Source organism: Camelus ferus, chromosome 21 (genome assembly GCF_009834535.1).
Source record: "Camelus ferus isolate YT-003-E chromosome 21, BCGSAC_Cfer_1.0, whole genome shotgun sequence".
Classification (NCBI taxonomy): Eukaryota; Metazoa; Chordata; class Mammalia; order Artiodactyla; family Camelidae; genus Camelus; species Camelus ferus.
In genome coordinates this window covers 5,754,416-5,781,129 of record NC_045716.1, presented here as the reverse complement: position 1 = coordinate 5,781,129, position 26,714 = coordinate 5,754,416, and the positions used below count along the sequence as shown (strand labels likewise).

The following is a 26,714-nucleotide window of genomic DNA, read 5'->3' as shown; positions in this document are numbered from 1 at the left end:
CTATGTCGTGGAAAGCTATAGAACACCTTTGTGAAAAATGTCTGCTTTCTTTGGGAGACATTTTATTTTGTGAGACAAAATTGAAAGGACTTTGGAGTGATAATCTAGTTCAGTTCTCATTTTCATATAAGGTTTATCAACTCAGGCCTTCTGATCCTGATGGAGTGTTCTTTCTATATCACTTCTTAGGTATTTATGATTTCTTTGGTGATTTAAAGAATTTCTTTCCTGTTGAAAACCTCAGAATTCAAAATATTGACCCATATAGAAAATGCCTATTATATTTTATAAACACATGAAGTACCTATCAATTTTTGTTTATTTGAAATCAGATTAACTAGCGTTCCAATCCCAGTTCTGAATAACAGGTTACTTAATCTCCTTGTGTCTAAATTTCCTGGTTAGTGATATGGAGGTAATAATAGAAATCTAGCTGGTTGTGAGGATTAAGTGAATAACTCAGTATCTCAAATTGATCACATAACAGGAAGAAGAGAATCATTTATGTGATTTGAAACATAATACTGTGTACATTTTTTTGTACAACTTTTTTGTTAAACAGCTTTACTGAGGGACAATTTGTGTATAAAGTGAACCATAAAGTTCATTTATTGTAATTGTAAAATTAACTGATTTTTAGTAAATTTATAGAACTGTACAACTATCACTTCAGTTCAATTTTAGAACATTTCCATTACCCCTAAAAGTTCCCTTGTATCGGTTTGCACTTAATTCCTACTTTCAGCCCTAAGCAACCACTGATCTACTTTCCAACTGTCTAAATTGCCTTTTATGGACATTTCATATAAATGTAATCATATAATATGTGGTTGGTTTCTGTTTCAGTCACCATAATGTTTTCAAGGTTCATCTGTGTTATAGCATGAATCAGTACCTCATTTCTCTTTATGGCTGAATAATATTCCATTGTAGAAATATATAACACTTAGTTCATCTATTCATTAACTGATGGGCATTTGGGTTGTTTCCACTTGTTTGCTATTATGAATTATACTGCTATGAACATTCATGTATAAGTTTTTGTGTTATGTTTTCAATTTTCTTAAATATATAGTGTCAATGAAAAGTTAATCAGTTGACCTAAGAAAGAAATGGAAAATTTTATTCGAGCCAAATTTGAGGATATAACCTGGAAAGAGCATCTGGGAAAGCTCTGAGAACGGTTCTGCCTGTTAGAAATCCAAGTACAGTTATATAAGGTTTTTGAGACAGAGGATGCTACATCAGATAAAGTATTATTGACAGTTTGCATAATCCAGGTCTAAGCGTCATCATTGTGGCCCCTTACATTGAAGAAATGTTATCTGTTAAGGAGTTGTCTTGTTGATGCCAGGGGAATGTTGCTCTTTATGGCTGAGCAAGTATTTCTGCCTATGGGGAAGGTTTGGTTGATGCATAATGCAGATACACAGTGCATAGTATGGGGAAGAGAGGCGGCCAAAGGGCAGAGAAAAATACTTACGTCTTTCCAGTCTTGCCATTAAATATGAATTTTATTTCACAATACCTAGGATTGGAAGGAATGGGTCGTATGATAACTCTCTGTTTAACCTTTTGAGGAAATACCAAACTGTTTTCTATAGCAGCTGCACCATTCTGCATTCCGCCAGCAATGTATGAGGCTTCCAGTTTCTCTGAATCCTCTACAACCTGTATTTGCTCTGTGTGAGTGTTTTGTATAGCTATCCTAGTAGGTGTGAAGTGGTATCGCATTGTGGTTTTAATTTGCATTTTCCTGATTGCCAGTGATGTTGAGTACCTCATAATTTGCATTTTCTTGATTGCCAGTGATGCTGAATGCTTATTAGACATGCCTATATCTTTTTAAGTGAAATGTCAATTCATACCTTTGGCCCATTTTTAAATTTTATTATCTTTTTATTATTTGATTGTATGAATTATTGATATATTCAGAATACAAGGTCTTTTAAAAGATATGCAGTTTTAAGGTATTTTCTCCCAGTCTGTGGCTTGTCTGTTTGTTTTTTAACGATCTCTTTTGAAGTGCAGAAGTTTCTGATTTTGGTAAATTAGAGTTTGTCAATCTTTTTATTTTATAAATTAAGCTCTTGGTATCATATCTCAGAACTCTTTGCTTAACCTAAAGATCATGATGATGTTCTATGGTTCTTTTAGGAGTTTTTGTAGTTTTAGCTCTTAAGTTTAGGTCTGTGATCCATTTGTAATTAAATTTTTGTGTACAATATGAGGTAAGAGTCTATACATTGCTTTTTTTTGTTTTTGGCATGTTGATATCCAGTTATCCTATCACCATTTGTTTAAAAAAATCTATCCTTTCCTCATCAAATGGTCTTAGCATCTTTGTTGAAAAACAATTGACTATAAGGTAATATTAGTAAATTTTTATATGTTGTATGCACATTGAAACATGCTTTTTTCTTTTTGATACCGGCACAGTAAGTTAGAGTAATTAAACTAAAATATTAAGGCTCATTATCAAGATATATATTTTAGAATTAAAATAAGTACTAGTATTATAGCCCTTTGCTTTTTATAGAATATGGACATTTGCATAATTGAGGAGAGAAAATCTTTATTTCAGATATAGACCAGGTCTTTTTCGTATTATATCCAAATTCAGCAGGGCAATTTGTAAAACAGGTGTAGCACATTTTAAATCATGACTCACATTAAGCGTGATTTATTTAAAAGACCAATCCCTAAATTTTTATTGTACTGTCATTTTGTAGAATGGATTTGAACAACAGGATGGGTTTTTCTTGAGGTTTGGAGGATGAGTACTATAACTGTATGATTTATATGTCTTTTATGTTGCTTTCATTCACCTTTCGCACTTTGGAAATTTAAATGATACTTTTACAAGAGTTTGATTGGAGCAGAGAAATGAAATCCGTGAGTTGAGTATAATTTGGTGTCTGTTATTGCTCAGTGCTTTGTTTGCCATCATCCTTCTTTTTCTGTGTCCTTTCTCTCTTACGTGTTTTGCTTCTTTTTTTTTTTCCACGAGGGCTTTTTTAAATGGCATGAATTGAAATGCCCGCCATCCGTCTCTCTGTGATCACTTTGGTCTCGTATCAGCCATGAATAAACCTGGCAGCTTTATGAACAGCAGGACGAACTTCATGTGGCATGTGTGCTAGGAAGGTACTTTTCTTTTCTTTCTTTTTTTTTCACATTGAAGTATAGTCAGTTTATAATGTTGCATCAGTTTCTGGTGTACAGCATAATGTTTTGGTCATACATATATTCCTTTGCATATTTTTCATTATAGGTTACTATAATATATTGAATACAATTCCCTGTGCTATACAGTAGAAACTTGTTCATCTATTTTATATATAGTAGTTAGTATCTGCAAATCTCAAATTCCCAAATTATCCCTTTCCATCCCATTTCCCCTCTGGTAACCATAAGTTTGTTTTCTATGTCTGTGAATCTGTTTAATCTGTTTCTGTTTTGTCAATGAATTCATTTGTGTCTCTCTTTTTTTTTCCTTTTTAGATTCCACATATAAGTGATATCATATGGTATTTTTCTATCTCTTTCTGGCTTACTTCACTTAGAATGATGATCTCCATATTGCTGCAAATGGCATTATTTTATTCTTTTTATTGCTGAGTAGTATTCCACTGTATAAATATACCACAACTTCTTTATCTGGTCATCTGTCAATGGACATTTAGGTTGTTTCCGTGTCTTGGCTACTGTAAATAGTGCTGCTATGAACACTGGGGTGCATTTTTTTTTTTTTTATAAACTGATGCTTAAAAAAGTGCCACTAGAAAACAGTTCCCTGTTGTTGGTCTTTTCTTTTTTCTTTCTTTCTTTTTTTTTTTTTTTTGCAGGGAGTGAGAGGGCATGTTTGGTGGGAAGAGTGGTAATTTTAGTTGCTTTATAACTTACTGTCTAACAAAACTTTGAAAATTTGTGTTATATGTAATTAGTTACTTTATTAGAGTTTTAATAAACATTCTGGGTGGGGCTCTTACCCTGCTCCCTGTGAAAACCTTTTCATAGGACTTCTGTGAAAGAGAAAGTAGGGGGAACCCTCTGAGGTTTAGATAAGTTATACCAGTTAGGGAGTCCTTAGTCCTAGCTAAGTCTGACAAAGCCTTTTATATTTTCTCAACATATAAAGGGTATGTCATTTATTTTCAGATAATTATGTTCTTCATCAGTAATTGTCAAGTCGGGGAGAAGTGTGACAGGATCATGTGGGAGGGCCTTTTCTAAATAAATAGCTACCTGGCTCCCCAAGATTCTGATGAGTGTTGGGAAAGGAAAAAGGTTGAAGCAGGTGTTCATAGGAATCAATGTAAGGAATTTGTAAGGAATTTAATAATTGAGAGATTTCTTAATCCTTTATCTATTGCTGTGTAACAGACCACCCACCCCGCCCCAAATTTAGCAATTTAAAACACAATGAACATTTATTATCTCACACAGTTTTGTGAGCCAGAAATTCACAAGCCATTTAGCAGGGTTTTGAGCCAGTTAGCAGGGTTGTTCTGCCTAAGGGTGTCCTAACATTGTAGTTGAGATGTCAGCCAGACTGTAATCATCTGAAGGCTTGTTTGGGGCAGGTGGATTGGTCACTCACATGGCTGCTGTTAGGAGACCTCACTTCCTCACTGGCTCGATATTGGCAGGAAGCCTTAGTCCAGCCGAGTGGACCTCTTTGTAGAGCTCTTTGAGTGTTCTCAGGATGTGGCTGCTAGTTCCCCTCAAGGGAGTGATCCGAAAGAGGGAGCAGGGAGCAAGCTGCACAGTGCCTTCTGTGACCTAGTCTTGGAAATCACATACTGTCACTTCTGCCTTATTCTTTTTCTTAGAAGGGAGCCACTAAGCCAACCCACTGTCAAGGGGAGAAGAATTAGTTTTCATATTTCAATGGGAGGAATGCTGAAGAATTTATGGACATATTTTAAAACTAACATAGGGGATATAAAAGGAAACTGGTTTCTTTTTTCTAATATCTGGCATTTAAAAATATTTTGAGTCCTTCCATTGCAAGATAAATTATGGGTATATACCTATGTTAAAGACTCTACCCCTTAGGATTTTGTAGTCCAGTTGGGAAAGTTAGGCATGTATGTAAACAGTAAGAAACCAAGATAAAATAAATTTCCAGAGTACTTGTGAATTTTCTCAAATTAACTTTGCCTCAATATAGTTTCAATTTATTGTCTTAATTTTTATTTTTTGAAAAAATTTTGTTGGGGGGAGGTAATTAGGTTTATTTATTTTTAAATTAAATTTAATTTTTTAAAGTGGAGGTACTGGGGATTGAACCCAGGACCTCCTGCATACTAAGCACACACTCTACCACTGAGCTATACCCCCCCCCCAATTTGTTATCTTTAATTGAGGAATGTAAAAAATCTTCCCTTCATTAAAAAAGCAACAAAATAACCTGCCATTCCTGAGTGTGTATTAGTTGAACTCTTTAGGAGAAACTCAGACATTCAGGTAATTTAATTAGTTGGCTTACCTATTATACCAAATATATGAAGTATAGAAGAGAAATAGCAGTATTTTAAGTATATCTTATGAACTTTTTGAGTCTCAGGAGAAAAAGCCATTGTTCCTTTAATGATCCTAGTAAGCTAATTGCTAATATAAAAGAGATGCAGATACCAAATGAGAGTTCTGAGTATAGTAAATTATCCAGACTGTCAGTTTATAGGTCTTTATGTAAACTTCAGTCCTTTTTGTAGTTTTGTATTTGATTAAACATTTCCTCCTAGTAAGATAGTTTCTGTTTAAATAAAGAGGCAATATAGTGCAGCAGAAAGATCGTGGGTTTGGGATTAGACAAATTCGGGCTTTAATCTCCGTTATATATTACCTTTGTGACCTTGGATCAGCTATTTAATCTCTGAGTCTGTTTCCTCATCTATGAAAATAGTACCAATCTCTGAAGTTTGTTGTGGTGATTAAATGGAAATCATGTGAAGGGTTGCCCCGTGTTTCTTAGATACTCAGTAATCTTATTTACCTTCATTTTACTCCTTTCTTTTAAAGAATGAAAAGACAAGGCAGTCAGAAAAGGTTTCCTTGAGGAGATGTATTTAAACTGAGGCCTTAGAGTCCAGCCCTGCGCAGGCAACGGAGATGACATGCACAAGGCTATAGGTGAAGATGAGCTTGACAGTTTAGTGAGCTCTTCAAAGACGTTGTGCCTGCACAGAGTGGGGATAAGATTGGAGAGGTTGGTAGGAGCCAAATCTTAATGCTCTTGGAGGTTGTGGCAAGCATTCATTTGTATTTAATCCTAAGTGTGGTGGAAGCCATTGGTGAGTTTAAATCCATAAGGACTGCAACTCTGATTTCCAAAAATTTTGAGACAGTGTGCTGCAGTTAATCCCAGAGAAGGAGTATATCTTTCTGTTATTATTCAGAATCTGAAAACCTAATGTTTGTTACTTGATTTCAAGATTTTTTTTTTTTTCAAAATCCAATGAATAAAATTTTCTAGAGGGGAGCCATGTAGATTTATGATCCTTTCTTAGTAGAACATTTAAATTAACTGCAGAGATGATAGAAGTTCCCCCTCCTCTCTCTGTTTCTGCTCTTAGAATTTTTTTTTTCCCCTCTGTCCTCTTCCAATTACTGCATTTTTAAGGAAGTTAGGAATTGAACATTTGAAGTGAGTTCTGCTGTCTGTTCTGTTGTTTTTCTGTGAAGTGTTGCACAGTTTTTAGTGTTGGCTAAGCAGATTATCTGGAACACTTTGAAGACGCATATACTCCCATAGCCTTTTTTCTCTTCATGCTAACAACATTCTGTTACTATACATGTCTCATCTGGAATATGTACTAGGGAATAATATTGGGGATTAATTTATTAACCTCTGTTAACTTTGAAAGGACTTTACCTTTTATTTCACAGAATGAACACTCTTTTAGGCAGAGTGCTTTTAGGAAGAGTCAGCCTTAGATGCTGACTGATGCTTTCAAATAGTCAACTGTTTTGACTTTCAAAATGTTACCAAACTCAGGTTTGGCTTCTTGCTGCTTGAAAAGCCAATATTCAAGAGACATGTGCTGTTAGGGACAGAAAGTTTGCTTTATTCAGGAGGCCGGCAACCTGGTGAGATGGTGGATGTTCAGAAGCCAACTTCTAAGATTCTGCATAGACCATGAAAATTTTTAAAAGGAGAATCATTTAGAGAGGGGGTCAGAGGGTCAGTTATCTTCCAGTGTGTGCAGACTTTCTTCTGACTGGTTGGTGGTAAGATAGCAGGGCTGTGTTCCGGGAATCTTGGGTTAAGCCTGAAGTTACTGTGCTCCACCACCTGGATGTGGGCCCCAGTTCCTACTCAAAGGTATTGTTATGTATATTCCTTGAGGACCCTACCTCATTTGGCTGCACTGTTGTTCCTTTTTTGACTGTTCCTCTTTAGTTACTGCGTTCCCTCGCTTCTCTGATAAGCAACCATTTGAGTCTGCCCTTTGGAACTCAGGGATGGTCAAGGAGACTAAATGAAGCCTATTTCCTACAAAGGTCCGGGCAGGGGAGACACAGTAAGGATTTGTACCCAGGAGGGCCCCACAGAATCTTGCTCCATTTCAAAAATAGTCAACAGTAGAGTTAGGAATTTTTTTGAAATAATTTGTTTGTGACCAAAACATCATGGCTGTGACTTCATAATTTGGTTAAACCAATACCAAATACTCTTTAAGTAAAAATATATAATGTGTCTGTAGTAGGTACCGTTTTTTTCACCATTTCTGCCCTGGATTGCCAAACAGATGGCAGCAGAGATGCTCTCACTTCTCGCCCACTCCACACTTTCCAGAAGCACTCAGGAGGGAACTGGTGCTTTTCCTACCTTCTGGTAGCAGTGGAGAAGGAAGAGGAAGATGACTAATATTTAATCAGTCTTTAGTGTGTTAGGTAGTACTTAATTGTTTCATTTAATCCCTTTATTTTCATAACACAGGTGATATTCTCTAGCAACTGAAGTTAAGAGATTAAGTAACTTGTCCGTGGTCATAAACTTCTTAAGTAATGCAGCCAGGATGTGAACCCAGGTCAGTCTAATTCTAAAGCCATGTCTGTCCTTCCTTCTTTTCCATTTCCTTCCTTCCTTCTTTCTTCCCCTTCCCTTTTCTCTCCTCCTCTTTCCTCCCTCTTTTCTTTTCCCTCTTTCTTCCCTTCTCTTGTGTTTCCTTTCTTTTTGTTCCTGTCCTTTAAAAAAAAAACTTTTATTACTGTAGTCCAGGTGCATTGTTGAAACTTAAAAAATGTATAATTTATATTTTCTCAAGTATTTAGATAAGCAGAAAAAGTTAAATTCCCACCATTTAAGCCTACCATTGTCTGAACACTTAATGTTAACTTGCTTTTTATTCAGTTCTCTCTACATTTTAGTAAATTTTCATCTCTTTTAGTGATCCATTTAACCCCAAAATTCCTTTACAACTCATTTTTTGCAAACTGGTATCAGTCTGGTATCATGCATTGCATCTACTCATTATGTCCTTTAAATAAGTTCCCAAGTGCAGTCCTAAAGAATAAAGTCATTGGCAAGATTCAGTTGAGAGAAAGTTTACGTATTAGCTCCTAAAGCTGGTTAATATAAAATTTCTGTCACTCTTATGTTTTTGACAAATGTTCCACGTGAATGACAAAGTTAAAATTAAGGTTAACTATTTTTAGATATGTTAGTTAAGTATTCAGATTGTTGTAGGAATAGAAAAATGGTGATTGATGTCTGTCCTTGACTACACAGGGAGGAATCTGCTTAGAATCTGAAGATCTTTTGGGTGCCTTTATAGAAAGGGGAGAATAATAATTGATAACCATTCTGAAGACATGAGCTAATTCTCCTCAAGTTCCTTGACATTGTCAGATGAATGATATTATACACTCTTGAACCTGGCCGTTATCATAATGGTGGCTCTTTTATGCCTCATAGGGATATACCTCAAATGTAAGATTTTTTTCACAGAATACTTTTTCAGAACAGTGACATGAATTAGAACTGACTTTATCATGCATCTTCTCTCTGTAATTCATCACAGGCATCGCTGTGTTGGTCTCTTTTCAGAATGAGAGCTGTAGTAAGGTTCTGTCTATAAGCCATATAAACCCTGAGCAAGCAGCAGAACCTTTTTATTCCTTAGTTCCCGCATCTCTAAATGGGATGGAAATGCTGTATTTCCTTTGATTCTGAACTGCAAACTTTATTTTTTTTAACGTTGTAAGTGCTCTGAAATCAGGATATATATTTATGATTGCCGTGTCTTACTGTCAGTCAGATGACAATACACATGAAGTTATTTGAAAATCTTTTGTTGATACCTTCTGGTAAGATGAGAGCAACCAGCCACCCTCATAGATTTGATGGCTAGTACTTACCTCAGAGGATTCTTCTGAGGATTAAATTAGTATATATGTATAAAGCACTTAATACCTGACATCTATAAATGCTATATAAGTGTTAGCTTTTTTTTTTTTTTTTTTTTTGGTTTTTGTTGTTGTTTTTGTTTAGGGGAAGATGTAATTAGGTTTATTTTAACAGAGGTACTGACTGGGGATTGAACCCAGGACCTCGTGCATGGCTAAGCACACACTCTGTCACTCAGCTATACTCTCCCCCAGTGTTAGCTAGTTTTTAAATGTCTATTAAAGTGTGACAACTGTGGTTGGCTGGTTTATTTAGAATTTTAAGGTTATGTAATACCTTTCCACTGTGGAATACAAAACATTTTCTATTGGGCATTTTGAAAAAGAAAACTAAATTCCTTAATATTATAGATAAATACAAAGGAGAGAAGATTACTGAGCTTTTGAATTTTAAAAAGTAACTCCTTACCATTATTGCATTCTTCTTTCTGAGTACCAGTTTGGTACAGAGCTATAGACAAAATATTCTTTAGTTTTTACCAGTTGGAAAGTTGTCTGTGACAAGGGGGGGAAAAACAAGAAAGTTGTTTATTTTGGTGCAGTACTGTACTGTTCACTAAATCACATGAATATATGCTGTATTATAATTGTCATCAAAAGTTATCAATTGCCATGTTACACTTTTTTTTAACATAGATTTTTGCAGAATGGTTTTCTTTGTAGCAAATTAAAGTAGTGGTAAAATAGTCTAGACACCTTATTACCTTTCATGAGAATGAAATGTACACAGATTTTGCTGTTTTGTGATAAGATAGTGGAAGAGTACTCTTGTCAAAGTCCGAGCGCTTTACCAAGTACACTTATATGTACTTTGCTGTTCATAGCATTTTCCTTTTTGCATATGCCCTGTGTAAAGTGGACATTTTAACCTCCATTTTACAATACTGTAACAGGTTAAAGAGCTTATCACCTTAGTAATAAATGTCAGGATTTGAACCAATTCTACATTATTATTCTAAAACCTCTGAAAGCTGATTAAAGTTTAAAACTGAAATAGTTGGAGCCTCTCTTTTTAGACTAGATCAGTGCTCCACAACATTTTCTTCATTATCTCCCCCACCCAAGCCACCTGCCACCAGCCTTTTAAAAAATATGCTTTATTTTTTAGAGCAGTTTTAGAGTTACAGAAACTTGTGCAGAAAGTACAGAGAGTTCCCATACCACCCCCCCAACCCTCCCCAACATGTGCACAATTTCGTTTGTCATTAGTGTGGTATATTTGTTGCAGTTGATGAACCAGTATCAATACATTATTGTTAACTAAAGTCTGTAGTTTAGGTTAGGTTTCATCTCTTTGTGTTGTACAGTTCTATGGGTTTTGACAAATGCATAATATCACGTATCTATCATTATACTGTCATACAGTATAGCTTCACTGCCCTAAAAATGACCTGTGTTCCACCTCTTCATCCATCCTCCACCCTCTTCCCCCTGAATCCCTGGCAATCATTATCTTTTTACTGTCTGTATTCCTTTTTTCAGAGTAGTCTATGGTTGGACTCATATAATGTGTAACCTTGTCGAGCTGGCTTCTTTTACTTACTAATAGGCATTTAAGTTTTCTCCGTGTCTTTTTGTGGCTTGGTAATGTTTCTTTTTATTGCTGGATAATGCTCCACTGTATGGATGTACCACAATTTGTTTATACATTCAACTCTCAAAGGACATCTTGTTTGGTTCAGTTTTTGGCAGTTGTGTATTTGTGAGCTCTTCACCTGTTGGTCTGGAAAAGCAGTATTTCAAGGAGCCGTTTAGACTCCACCATGAAATTTTAATAATCTTAGATATCATGTGTATTTGTTTATGTGTTGTGGCCCTTTGGAAGGCCATCAACCATTTTAATAGCTAAAATTATTTTGTCTTCTTGGAATCACCTTTAAGGTAACTGTATGGACCACTGTGCTCAGCCGTTGTGTCAGTATCCCAGACAGCAGCAGAGAGGAAGGGGAGAGGGCCAAAAGACTCCAGTGTTCAGTTGAATCAATTACATAATAAGCAGCGTTCCCAGAAAGTCCCACACAACATTTCCACCTAATCTCATTAGCCAGAATTTAGACATGTGGTCATACCCGGCTATAAGCAAAACTAAACTAGGTGCATTGCTGCCTGAATAAAATTGGGGTTCTATTATTGAGGAAAGCAGAGAGAGTTTATATTGGATAGGAAAGTAGCATTCTCTACCACAGAGAGGGAAATAATAGTCTCTGTTTCTACTGGGATACAATAAGTAATTCTTAAAATTTTGTTGATTATTGCAAATTTGCAATAAATTAATGTTAGTCATCTGTTAGCAAGGTCTTTCTTGTAAATTCCTTATTGGAATGAGCACGGACGATTGCCTTGCACATTTATTCAGAGGGCTTTAAAAAGGCCCTTCTGGGAAATAAGACAGATTATACTTTGATTTTTCACTATAGAGAGGAATAATCTTTCTTGTTTTTACTCCTCAGAGTAAAAACTCCAGACTCAGGCTCTGGAGTCCTAAGGGGATTCTGACATTATCTTTCACAAATGGAGGTAGTCTTAGCACTGCAAGCTTTATTTAGCTATTATATAAATACCAGTTCTAGTCAGATTCCATTCTTCATTTTTCTGATGTTCAGAAAGAAAATCAGAGAAAACTTGGGGTGTATAAATTATTCTATGAGCCACTCAAAAAATATTAGCTAAGCCTATTTTTGCATGTAATCATGGTGTTTTCAAAGCTGTTGCAAGTTTTATTGATGAGATGCTTGGGAAACATGTTCCTGTCTCATTCTGTTATTCTTAGATGATTGAGCTGGAAGTGTTTATGCAGCTTTTATAATGGTGACTTATTGGCTGAGTATGTGTGCCTGCTGCTGTCTTTGGCATTTGAATAATGAATTAGCTTGTAGGTGGCCTTGAGAAGGGAATGTTATGAATGGATTTTGCCTACGCTTTTTTGGTAGCAAATTATATTTGCTGCAAGGTTGCTGTGCCATACCTTTATTCCTTCAACTATTACAAAGCTATTAATTTTCACAGTGATGGATGACAGTAACCTTTCCCACACCGACCTAGTCTCAGCATGGCGTAATGTCAGGCTAACCTGCAGGTGCAGATGTCTATATAAAGGCTTGGTGTGAATGCCAAAGTCACTTAGTGGCATAAAACGCTTGTTTTTAGCAATAGCCTTTGGCTGTTTCCAGTTTTCTTGAGATTGGTTCATTTGTTTCATATCACGCGGATTATTTATGAAGATGCAAATACAGCTATAATTAAATCTTTCTTTGAATTGGTTATGCCAAAGTAGATGCTTATGGTAAATTCTTCAAATTGTTTTATTTTGAACTTTTATATTAGGAGGATCAGATATTTTGTCTTCACCTTTACCTTCTATTCTGCTTTCCTCAAGTTTCTTTATATGAGCAGTAAAATGGGTAAGTAAATATGAACAAACTATTAAAATATGTATCAGCTCACAGGCTCCCTTTGGCAAAAAAGAAAAATATACAAGGAAAGATGTTTTTTCCCCTGGTGGTCTGAGACGCAGTAAGAGAACCCTGCTGTACACATACGTACACCTGGAGAAAGCCCACCTTACTGAGCGACCGTTTTCCAGCCTTGCCAGAAAAAGACTGAGTTGCTAGTCTACCATAAGCGTCTACACTGGAGTAACTGGTATTTCTCTGATGGTCTTTTTTTTTCCTTCACTCATTTTTTAAAAAGGGGTATAAAACCGTAAGTAAGGAATTAAAGAAGTAACAAAAAAGAGTAAGGCTTGGTAAACCACTTTGACTTTTAATTTTGACCCTTCAGGGACAAATTTCATATATATATGAAGGAAAACTGTTTAGTTACTGTCACCTAAACGGCGAATTTAAACACAATGATTTTTATCACGAGCATAATCAACAGGCTTAATATGGCTCATCTATTTTATTCTTTACTCTTTACTAGGTTACAGCTGAGAAATTTGGGGAGTTGTCCGTGGCCACTTAAAGCTATTACTGCACTTACATGAATATCGGCATGTAAATATATGGATTTATTTAGGCATTGTTGGAGATTACCACTGTAATTTTGCAAATTACATTTCCTTTTACTATAATTTTCTACTTACCTTCTGTTTCTCTAACCCGGGGAAAAACAGGACTACTGTGATAGGTGCTTGCTAGCTTGTGCATGCGTTTTCTCTCTGTTCCCCTCCTTTCATCTTCCCTTCCTTCTTTCTTTTAAATACAGGTGATTAAGTGTATTTCATTAGAGAGGGTTGTGCCATGTAAGATGATCTACACTAGTGTAAAAATGTCCTTGTTGAGCTAGGTCATTCTAGGACATAGGTATCTCTAAACTCTTCATTAATTTATGCGCTGCATAGTGGTATGAAAACTTAGAAGTCTTTCAGATTCCTAAGTTATGGAGAATAAGATAGGAAGAGTTTATGTTCTTTGGTACTTTTTGAGTATTTGCTGTATACAGGGAATATTGTAGGCACTTACTTGTAGGAGTTTTAACCTCTTAAGTAGCAGGCCAGAATCTGATTAAGTGCAACATGTGTCATAAAGTAGATTTTTTTGTTTCTGATTGCTGTACACATTGTCAATAAAAGAAACTAAAGTTTTTGTAGTTTTAATTCATGATTTCCCTTATCCTAAATATATCTGCCAGTGCTTCTTCAACCATGGCAGTCTTCCCCTTCTGCTTGTCATCTCTTAATTTTCTGTTCTTTGCCTAATGGTGTTTGTTGTCTTTGTCTTTCTACATATTTTGCCTTAATCATTAATTTACCTTTTTGACAAACGTTTTGAGTATCAGTTGGAGATTCCAAGTTGTGTCTGTGAGCCACATTGGAAACAAAGTAGTCATTTTGAAAAGGATGCTCTTCTTTCTTTGTATGAAATCACTTTCCCATCATCTTTCCTTCTGCCACCCTCCTAAATGGAAGGCAGGCAGATTTAATCAAATAGTGCAGTCTGAATGATTTTCTTTTACACTTAAAATAAATTACATTTAACATGCAAATAGGATCACTCTGATTCTTAATTGTCTATTGTCTTACCATTGGTTATCTTCCTTCATTAGTTAATGGAAACAATTAGGCTTGGAGTGACTGTTACTGGATTGTATTTGGAAACTTCCACAACCTCAGTTGATAAACGTTGTGAGTTCTATTAGTGTCACTCTCTGCTTTAGATGGTTCAACTTGTAATTTTTCCATTTTTAAAATAATTTTTCTCTTTTAGGAGAGTTAGATTGTAAATTAGCCCCTTGTTAGGTCATTAGATAACCTTGCTACTCAAATTTTCATCTTTCATAGATTTTCTGAGATTTAAAAAAAAATTAAAAGCCTTGTTTTGTTTCCTGATTCAGTTAAGAAATTGTAGTGTATTGGACTTAATGGTTTTGTGTTTTTTTTTAAGGCTAAATAAGAATCAATTGATAATTTTCTCCATAGAAGATAAAATATCACCTGTTGTTATATTAGTGGGGACACTAGGGATTAAATTCAAATATTGTGATACAGAAATATTAAATCCTTGTTGTTTCTGTGGGGATTGTCTGTAGTTCAAAATTCCTTCATCATCATCAGTCATCATCATGATCATCATCATCATCCTTTTTTTAAACTGTAGTTTAGGATCTCTCAATCCTTAGGTTACATTTTCTTGAGCTTTCAAGAGTGGAGGAAAGAGAGAGAGAAAGAGAATTAAGATTTATAAAAAACCTAAGAATAAAGGGGGAGAGATATCTTCTTCACTGGGAATTTTGTAATCATTGGAGAGGTGAATGTGGCCGGCACAGCTGCCTTAGAGTTACAGTTTTGATAGTTAAATATTGTTCTCTCTGGGTTTAGGATTCTTACTATATTATAATTTATGAGGAAGTAATTATAAAGTTGTAGATTTGGAAGGGTTCTTATTACAGGTCAATTTTTATATTTCTAAGATAAGGAAATTAGGTCCAGAAAATATAAATAATGTGACCAAACCTGGTATAAGAGCTAGTGCAGTAATTCATGTCTCTTGAATAGAATTCCACTGTTATCAGTGTAGTAGTTTAATGAACACTTGTTTTGAATGGGTTCACAGTTTTTAAAGATCTGTAGCTTTCTGATTTTTTTTTAAAAAGAACATGAGTTATTGTATTGTGGTTTCAAAATGTGGGAAGTTTATACGTGAAATTGTAGATGGTGCCTAGATGGTGATGGTACAGGAGACCCTCCATATCCATGAGTTCTGCCTCCTTGGGTTCAACCAACCAGGGGTTGAAAATATTTGGAAAAAAAATTGCAGAAAGTTCCAAAAAGAAAAACTTACATTTGCCTTTGTAGGCAGCCATTTACATAGCCTTCAGATTGTATTAGATATTGTAACCTAGACTTAAAGTATACAGGAGGAGGTACATGGGTCATATGCAAAGTCTATGCCATTTTGTTTAGGTATTCGAGCACCTGCAGATTTTGGGATCCATGGTGGGCGGGTGTGGGAGGGATCCTGGAACCATTCCCCCCTTGGATACTGAAGGACAAATACACATTTTGAGGGGATAAATTTTAGTGCTTTTTGTTTGTTTGTCTGCTTTTTAGTGTTGTTGGAGTTGAAAAAAGATTACTTAGGTCTTATGTGCATTTTCTGTTTTTTGGTGAAACAATACTTTTAATACTACTTATAACCCTAAAATGATTATTAGGAAAATTTGGTAGATTTTTTTTCTTTAAAGATATTTCCCAGTGGAAAAGAAAACAAACATCTGTATCAGACAAGATGCTTGCCTGGGGTTAAAAATACAAAGCGAAATGAATATTAATAAAAAGAAGCTAGTTGCTTCTAAAATTTCAAGGGTATCAGTAAAATTTGCTGAAATTTCTCATGTTAAAAAGGAGTTCATTCAGTTGGCTCTATCTACTCTTAAACATTGTAAGGTATTACATTTTAGACTAGTCTCCTTAAGGACTTAACTATTTAGTGTAGACGCACATGATGACTGAAACTCCCCAAATGGATGTGTAACTTGAAGCCATTAAAAATTAATATTTTTAACATTTTCCCCCAATGCTTTGCATATATAACTGCTCCTCATTATTTATGGATTTGGTATTTGAGAATTTGCCTGCCTGTTCAATTTTATTTGTAATTTAAAGTCAATACTCTCTTGCTTTCATGGCCATTTGCAGAGCAGCAAATTTGAGTCTCTAGATGTGCAGGTTCCCAGCTGAGATCAGATAATGTGATGCTCTGCCTTTTTGTTTTAACTCTTTTACTATAAACTTGTGCCCTTTTTGCTATCCAATTAATTCCATGTTTTTATCTTATTTTTATGCTTTTTGTTGGTGATTTTGCTGTTTAAAATGGCACCCAAGCATAGTCCTTAACTGCTATCTGATGTTCCTAAGCTCAAGAAAGCTGTGATATGCTTTATGAAGAAAGTATGTATGTTAGATTCACTTCATTCAGGCATGAGTTACAGTGTTCTTGGCTGTGAGTTCAATGTTAGTGAGTTGACAATATATATTAAGATATTTTAAACAGAAACACACATAAAACAAGATTATATATTGGTCAGTTGATGCAGATGTGAGCAGAGGTGCACAGGAACTTAACCTAGTATTTCCCCTAGGAGCAATGGTTCCGTAATCACTAATTCAGTGTTTGCAGTGACTTTATAGAAAATACCTACTACAAATAATGAGAATCAATTGTATAGTGTGGTAGGCAGCCTCCAGAATGGTCTCTAATGATCCAAGCCTCTTGGAATTCACTCCCGAGTATAGTCCCCTTCCACGCTGAATGTTGGCCTCGGATGGGGCTGATCACCAGAAAGACCATGTGATTAAAAGGTGGGAACTTTCACCCCATCAGCTGACTTCCAGGGAAGGAAGAGGCTAGATACTGAGCTCTTTAGGAGCTTTTGAACAGTGAGATTTGGGTGAACTCCCAATTGGTACACGCTTGGAAGTTCTGGGAGGGTGGCATGCCTGGGAGGAACATGGAAGCTCCACAGGCACTCCCTCTCTTCGCCCCTCCATACTTTACCCATGCATCTCTTCCACTTGGATGTTCCTGAGTTGTATCCTTTATAATAAACCAGAAAATGTTGGTAAAATGTTTTCCTAAGTTCCAGGAGTTCTAGCAAATCATTGAACCTCAAGAAGGGATTGTGGGAACCCCCAGTTTAGAGCCAGTTGGTCAGAAGTGTGGGTGGTCTCCTGTAGATTTGTGATTAGCACCTAGCAGTCTTATAAGACTGAGCTTTTAGCCTGTGAGCTCTGAGCTAACTCTGAGTAGTTAGTGTCAGAGTTGAAGTGAATTGTTGGACACTTGGTGTTGGGGAATTAGAGAATTGATGTTGGAAAAGACATCATATATTTGGTGTCAGAGATTAAAAGAACTGTACACAGCTGTACACAGATCAGTGAGTAGCACCACATTGCCAGTCAGGTGAGTAACACTTTGATCTTCCATATCCAGTCAAACCTTCAGTCGAATGTAGCCTTATCTGATATCTGACTGTAACCACATGGGAGACCCCAAGTGAGAATTAACTGGCAGAGCTCTTCTCAAATGCCTGACTAATAAATGATTATTTATCTTTTGAAGCCTCTAATTTTAGAGATAATTTGTTCTGCAGGCATAGAAACTGATCTCTCTCTCTCATTCACAAATTTAATTTTTTTTGATAGAAAATTTCAAGCATACACCAAAGTGGAGAAAATTGTGTCATGCGTCCCATGTAACCATCAGTCAGCTTCAACAGTGATCAACTCATGGCCAGTCTTGTTTCATTTGTAACAGCTCACTTCTCACTCACACACTTCAGATTATTTTGAAGCAAAGCCCTTATGTTTTTTTTCATCCATAAATATTTCAGTATATATTTATAAAAAATAAGAATTCTCTTAATGTTGTTATCATATCCCTCCAAATTAATCATTTCTTAAAAATCATCTAATATCCATACAGTATTTGTATTTTCCTGGTCTTATAATTTCATATTATGTTTAGTTCATTTGAATTTGATCCAGGTAAGTTCCTACATTTCAATCGTTGATGTATTTATATTTTAATTTATAGGTTCTTCCTGTATTTCTCTCTTTCCTTGACCCCCCTTTTGCAATGTGTTGTTGAAGAAATAGGATTGATTTGATTTTGTTTTTTTAAAGTTTCCTACAGTCTGAGTTTTGCTGATTGCATCCGTTTCATGTCATTAACACGTCATCTTGTGCTTGCATTTCCTGTATATTTGTGGTTAGATCCATGGGCTTGATCTGATTTAGATTTTTTTTTTTTGGTGGGGATGGGTAGAGGTAATTAGATTTATTTATTTATTTATTTTTAGAGGAAGTACTGGGGATTGAACCCAAGACCTCATGTATGCTAAACATGTCCTCTGCCACTTGATTTATACCCTCCCTCCTGCAAGACTTTTTTAAACAGCTTTATTGAGGTGTAATGTATATAATACGAAACACACTGGTTTTAAGTAAACAACTCAATGAATAGATATTTATAGTTACGCAATTATTATAACAATCTGATTTTAAGACATTTCTAACATGTTAATTGTGCCCATTTATAATTGATTCCCATTTCTGCCCCTAGACCTAGGTAACCACTAATCTATTTCTGTCTATATAGATTGGTGTTTTTTTGACATTTCATGTAAATGGAATCATAAAAAATTGTTATTATGTGTGTTACTTCTTAGCATTGAGTATTTTTTTGAGTTCATCCATGTGGCATACATCAGTTATAAGTTCTTTTTTGTTATTGAATGTAGTATTTCATTATATGGATATATCACATTTTGTTTGATCATTCACCAATTGATGTATTTTTTTGACTATTAATAACAATGCTGCATCATACAACTCAATAGCAAAAAAACCCTAAGCAATCCGATTAGAAAATGGGCAGAGGAACCAAATAGAAAATTTCCAAAGGAGACATATAAATGGCCAACAGGTACACGAAAAGGTGCTGGTGAGGATGTAGAGAATAGGGAACCCTTGTGCACTGTTGGTGGGAATGTAAATTGTTGCAGTCACTATGGAAAACAGTTTGGAGGTTCCTCAGAAATTAAAAATTGAACTAACATATGATCCAGCAAATCTAATTTTGGGTATATATCCCAAAAAAACTCCAGAATTTTATCTCAAAGAGATATGTGTACTCCCATGTTCCTCACCGTATTACTCACAGTAGTTAAGACATGGAAAGAACATAATGTGGTATATTTTTATACAATGGAATATTTTTTAGCCATAAAAGAGAAGGAAATCCTGCCATTAGTGACAACATGGATGGACTCTGAGGGCATTATACCAAGTGAAGTAAGCCAGAGAGAGACATATACTGTATGACCTCACTTTTATGTGGAATCTAAAAAAAACTGAATATAGAATATATTGGTGGTTGCCACAGGCAGGGGGATGGGAGAGTGGGGTAAATGGGTGAAGGTGGTCAAATGTAAAAACTTCACTTGTAAGGTCCATGAGTTCTGCGGATATAATATCCAGCATAGTGACTATAGTTAACAATGCTGTTGTATTGTTACAGTTGTTGTAAAATACAGTTGTATATTTGAAAGTTGCTGAGAGAGTAGATTTTAAAAGTTCTCATCACGAGAAAAAAAATAACTGTGAGGTGATTGATGTCAACTAAACTTGCTGTGGTAATCATTTAGCAACGTATACACATATCAAATCGTTATATTGTACACCTTGAGCTAATATAATATTATACGCCAATTATATCTCAAAACTGGAATAAAAAAGAAATCAGGAAAGAAAAAAGAATAATGATGCTATAATCTTTTGTATATAAGTCTTTGTTTAGGCATATGTTTTCATTTCTCTTGTGCAGATACTTAGGAGTGGAATTGCTGGGTAATACTATAATTCTATAACTAACCTTTAAAAAAGTCTGCCAAACTATTTTCTGAAATACTTTGCCTGCCTTTATAGCAAGCCAGCCATTTCAGTTGTCTGATGTTCATTCTTTAGCTGCACAATCAAAAACTAGCAACCTAGCTGTTTAAATTAATTAAAATAAAATTTAAAATGAAGTTCCTTAGTTACACTAGCCATATTTTCAAGTGCTTATTGGTCACCTGTGGCCAGTGGCTACTATATTGAATAGGATAGAAAGAACATTTCTATCATTGCAGAAATTTTTACTGGACAGTGCCATTTTATAGTGTGTTTTCCAGAAGGGCTCAAGGAAATTATATTCCCTGGGTTTTTGCATATTTATAAGTTTGTGCCAATATACTTTAAAGTCATTTTCTGCTGATAAAGAATCTTTGGTTACACATGTCTTGTGGCTGTTGGTGTTATTTCCTTGTTTGCTTATATTTTTGAGGTTCTTGGGTATTTCACTTAATGTAGTTTTGTTATAAATGTTGTCTGTGAATTACTAGTTTAGGTATCCTAGTTGTTATGTTTTTATGGGGGGGTTTAGGGAAATTCAAAAGTATGCAACCTTCATCATCATCTTCCCGGAATCCCTTCACATTTATTTTACTTGTACCTGTTACTAACTGAGAATTATAAAAAGGGCTAGAGAGAACCAGGTTATTTAGTCTCTAAACTTTGCTTTAGGGATGAAGAATCTGAAACTTGGAGAAGTGGGGTTATAAGCAGAGTCAGGTTCATACCCCAGTTTTCTTGATTCTCATCAGTGCTCTTCCCACATCTGTAGCTCTGAGACAAAGGATAAATTTAAGGGGAGGTCACATGACTTTCAAAGGTAAGACGGATACTTGGGTTTAATTGGCTCATAAGGTTAAATGAAAAGAAGGAAAGGGAAGCAAAGTAACCAACTGAAACAGTTATAAAGAATCAAATACAAGATAAGAATATATGTTGTATTTATAAATACAATTCCAAAAATTTTAAGGCTTTTTTAAAAAGAGCAGTGTTAGGTTAACAGCAAAATTGAGAGGGAGGTACAGAGATTTCCTATATACTCCCTGCCCCACCACATACATAGCCTTCCCCATTGTCAACATCTCTCACCAGAATGGGACATTTTTACCAAGAATGAACCTATACTGACATATCATAATCAAAGGCCATAGTCTACCTTAGGTTTTACTCTTGGTGGAGAAATGTATAGTGATGTAAGTCCATCATTATAATATCATACAGAGTATTTTCACTGTCCAGAATCTGTGCTCTGCCTATTCCCTCCCTTACCACAATACAAATCTTTTTATAGTCTCCATAGTTCTGCCTTTTCCAGAGTGTCATATAGTTGAAGTTATATAGTATGTGGTCTTTTCCGATTGCCTTCTTGCACTTAATAGTATGCATTTAAGGTTCTTCCATGTCTTTTCATGGCTTGATGACTCATTTCTTTTTAGTGTTGAATAATATTCCATTGTCCAAATGTACCACAATTTACTTATCCATTCACCCACTGAAGGACATCTTGGTTGGTTCTAAGTTTTGGCAGTTATGAATTATGCTGCTGTGAACATCCACATGCAGGTTTTTGTGTGGACATGAGTTTTCAACTTTTGGGGGTAAATGCTTAAGATGTACAGTTGCTGGCTCATATGATAATTGGATGTTGAGTTTTATAAGAAAGCATCAAAGTGTCTTCTGAAGTGTCTGTACTATTCTACATTCTCACCAGCAATGACTGAGAGTTCCTGTTGTTCCACGTCCTTGCCAGCATTTGGTATTGTTAGTGTTCCAGATTTTGGCCATTTAAGAGGGGTGTAGTTACCGGTATCTATCCATGTTTTAATGTGCATTTCCCTGGTGATGTATGATGTGGGGCATTTTATCATATGTTTATCTTCTTTGGTGAGGTGTCTTTTAAGGTCTTTGGCCCATGTTTTATTCATTTTCTCCTGGTCTGTGGCTTGTCTTCTAATTCTAAAGCTATTGTCTTTAGCAAAGCAGAAGTTTTAAATTTTAATGAAATCCAGCTTATCAATTATTTTTTTTATGGAGATTGTGTCTTTAGTGTTTAATCTAAAAAGGCATCACCATATCCAAGGTCATTTAGATTTCTTCTGTTATTGTTTAGGAGTTTTATAGTTTTGCATTTTACCATTAGATCTGTGATCCATTTTGAGTTAATTTTTGTGAAAGATGTAAGGTCTGTGTCTAGATTCACATTTTTCATGTGTGTCTGTTCAGTTGTTCCAGCACTGTTTCTTGAAGAGATTTTCTTTTCTCTATTGTCTTGCCTTTGCTCCTTTATCAGAGATCAACTGACTATACTTATGTGGGTCTATTTCTAGGCTCTCTATTCTATCCATTGATCTATTTGTCTTTTTTTTTTTTGCCAATACTACAATGTCATGATACTTGCAGCACGGGTAGCATCAGTCCTCCAGCTTTGTTCTCATCCTTCAGTATTGTGTTGGCGATTCTGGGCCTTTTGCCTTTCCATATAAACTTTAGAACCAGTTTGTTGATATCCATAAAATAACTTGTTGTATATAACTAAAATAAATAGGTAGCTGGAAAACTATTTGTCCATTAATATGGACTGAAAGAGCCCCCCTGAAAAGGGAAGAGTAAGCTTTCCAGGTAGGCTTCTTAAGGTGTGTTGATAAGATTTGGTAATTCTGTGACCAATTATCCTCTTCTGGGTCAGTTAATGTGTTTACTGCAACATTTTATAATATCATCATTTGTAATTATTGAGCTTTTAATCAACATTTTCAATTAGCTTAGAGGTAAATATAAATGATGGGAAATATAAGGTTGTTTTATTATAAAAATATGATCAGATACTTAAAAAATAGAGGAATTAATTGACTAAAACCTATGAAAATGACTAAAAAAAATTTGGCAAAGTGATAGGAAATAAGATAAAAATACCAAATAAATAACCTTCATATGCCAAACAAGAATATAAGTTCTCTAAAAGCAAAATCCATACTTTAAAAAAAATCTCCATTGTTGATCTTAATGACCAAGGTTTTTCTTACTGCATTTAAAAAATTGTCATTGGTATATGATTAAAGATAAAACAAATTATCTCTAGTAGTGGTAGAAGGTTAGGTAAGCAGTATGTAGATGTTTTGCAGATGCCTTTTCGTGATAAGTTCAGTGATAAATAATATTAAGGCACTGAGGAGTTATTTATAGTTTTGAAGCTGTAGTTTTTGAATAGGGAGATGATATAAATTAAGACTGGCCCTTTGATATATATCAGATAAATTGGAGAGGGCAGATCTTAAAGACATGGGAATCTGGAAAATCTCAGTAATAGTGGTAAGGCTTATTTATGAGCTATGGTGCTGGCTCTCTAAAAAGTAAGAGAAAATGTGGTCATGAAATTGGAAAAAAATATTTTGAAATAATTTTAGATTTACATAAGTGCTACAGAAATAGTGTACTCAGTTACCAAATATATTTTTCTTAGCTTCCCCTAATGTTAACATCTTATATAACCTTAGATAAAAATGAGGAAATTAACATTGATGCAATGCCATTGACTGAACTACAGACTTTATTCAGATTTCACCAGTTTTTCCACTGATACTCTTTTTCTGTTCCAAGATCCAGTCCAGGATATGATGTTGCATTTAATTGTCATATCTCCTTAGTCTCTCCCAGTCTGTGATGCTTTCTGAGGCTTTCCCTGTTTTCCATGATCTTGACACTTTTAGTATTCGTTAGATATTTTGTAGAATGTACTTCGATTTGGGTTTGGCTGATGTCTTCTCATGATTAGACTGGACTTAACGCATTTTGGGGAAGAACACCACAGTTGTGAAGAACCTTCTCACTGTGTCTTATCAAGAGATACATGATATCAGCTTGACTTAACACTGGTGATGTTAACTTTGATCACTTGGTAAGGTGATATATGCCGGTCTCTCCACTGCAGTGCTGTTTTTCTCTTTCATAGTCTACTCAGTAGAAGCAAGTCACTAAGGCCAGCCCACATTCAAGAGGAGGAGAAGTAAGCTCCATCCCCTGGAAGGAAAAGTATCAAAGAATTTGTGGACATATTTGAAACCTGCCACATAATTTAATTAATCAGTATTTGAGGGAGATATTTTGAGGCTATGCTAATTAGATAAACATTTTGAGAGAAGACTTAGTTTTTAGTAATCGATTAATTATAAGGCATAAAAGAAAAAAAAAGGAACTCTTAGATTTTGAGTCTAGGTGACTGATTTGGTTATACTGTTGAAAGAAATGGAGTCATTCACTTTGGTTCTGTCATTGATTCAGTCTTTTTCAACACTAAAATCTAGTTCTGTAAAGTATAAACAAGAGTTTAGACAGATAACTGAGATACAATACTAGGAAACAGGACCTTGATTCTGTATTCTTCTCTTGGCCCAGAGGGCACTGGAGTATTTCAGGACATAGATGCCGTTCCGATGTAGACTACTCAATTCTGAGTAATTTTATCGGGTTGCATTCTTTGTCTTCTGTCAAGATTTCATAATTATAATTTATGCATTTTTTCCTTGGTAAACTTGCCCTTTATTTTTAAAATTTAAGACATTTTTAGGAAGTCTTCCCCTGCCTTGAAGAACATAGCTCAGTACATTATAACCCAGAAAAAAAAAAAAAGGATTAGAAATGTGGTGACATCCTATTGTTATAATTTACATGTTACCTTTAAAAAAAAAATCTGTTAATGTCTTCCAGGAGATTTTTTTAGTCAGTTCTAAAGCGGCCTCCTACATCTTTTAGAACACAGGAGACAGATCTTGCTGATTGCTGTCATCTTGCCAGCCTGATTTTTTTTTTTTCCTTTTATGTGGAATATGTTGCACTCCCTCTCCCAGTTCTACTTAAAGCCCCCATGAATGTCTGGTTACCACTGATGACTATCTTTCATCAGACTGTGGTGTGCTCTACAGGGCTTTGTTGAGAATACTGTACCTCTGTTCCGTGCAGGGAATGGCTGAGTTTGGTGCTATTACATCTGCATCTCAGTTGTCACAGAGATCCTTAGAACCAAGATCCCTTCTTTTTCCTGGTAATTAGTAATCTGCTGGTTGAATTCATAGTTTCCAGAAACCTGTTGTAAGATTGTGCTTCATTGGTTTTCCCACCTATAAACCTTATATTACTGCCTTGTTTAATGATTACTAGGTATTTAATTGCAAACATATTTTAATAAGTTCTGTTTAGGTAATATTTACTTCACAGCTGGGAGCTGGTAATTACTCCTTATAATAGAAACTTGCAGTCCTCAAATTTCTTACTGAAGATTTAAAAATGATTTCATTTGTGGCAGATTAAATACTGGAATTGAACCACTAAATTATTCACTATTTGCTGTTGAAAGCACATATGTAAATGCAAAGAAATGAAGCTCTTGATTTAGCAATAGTAGTGATTTAAATTGTTTGTTTTGAGAATTTTCTCTCCTTTATCTGAATTTAATTTTTTATCGTGTACATTATAAAAATCATCTCTAAGCAAGCATTAATTGTGTGATTTCTACCTCTTCCCCATCTTTTTATGTCAGATAGTTCTAGAATGAATATGAGTTATGTGTTGATTTAGTGGATTCCTTGTAAACAATAAATTTAGAATATGATATGAATGTTAATGTGGAACTTTAGTAGTTATAACAGTAAATTGTGGATCAGATTAGGGGAGATGTATATTTTTTGTTGTCAGAATGTCAGCTGAGCTCAGATGCATACTTTTTTTTTTGGAAAGAAATATGCGTGAAATTAGAGTGGCTAAGTTATTAGTGTCAGCTAAATTATTAGACTTTTTTAAGAGCCATTTAGCAATTCTTTTTAGAAGTTGTGGATTTTTGGATGGTTGGTATTTAATGGGTCCTGTAGAGGAGGTAGAGAAGAGAGAAAATGAACTAAAGGCATCAAACATTGTTAGACTTTCTAATAAATACTGTTCTTAAAAACACAATGTAAAAGGCCAGTGTTATTGATATATAGATGGATGACACTAGTTAAAATAAAATAAAATATAATGTTAGGACAGGTTGGAAAATGTGATTCTGTTTAATTCTTGGCAGGGTCATTTCATGAATGCCTAGACCAATGTAGCATTTCATCTATAAGTCTGCAATTCTGTTTAGCCTAAATGCCTACTCATGTATATCATCTTTTCTTATAATATTTGACATTATGGGTAGCCTTCTTTTTGTATATAAAATGATAGTACATATTTGGTGGGCCTTGACTTTCATAAAAATCCTATTTTTGAGCATTATGTAGACTTCCTGAACTCCTTTCTGTGTGGGGGATGGAAATCTTACCTATTCTGTTTCCTGAGTATTGATGATTTTGAACTGTTGCATTGTGGCGCTGCTTGCCTCAGATTATTCACTGTTTTTTAGCTTAGGGAGACCGCACTGGCAATAGTCTAA

General features: G+C 35.1%; 1 protein-coding gene and 1 non-coding gene across 4 annotated transcripts in view; one reads left to right on the top strand and one right to left on the bottom strand.

The window, feature by feature from the left end:
* Nucleotides 1-26,714, top strand: part of RASAL2 (RAS protein activator like 2) — a 303,510-nt gene that overhangs the window by 27,597 nt on the left and 249,199 nt on the right. The window lies entirely within an intron of this gene.
* Nucleotides 5,275-5,346, bottom strand: TRNAT-AGU. The gene has a single exon. It is a non-coding gene; the product is annotated as a tRNA-Thr (tRNA).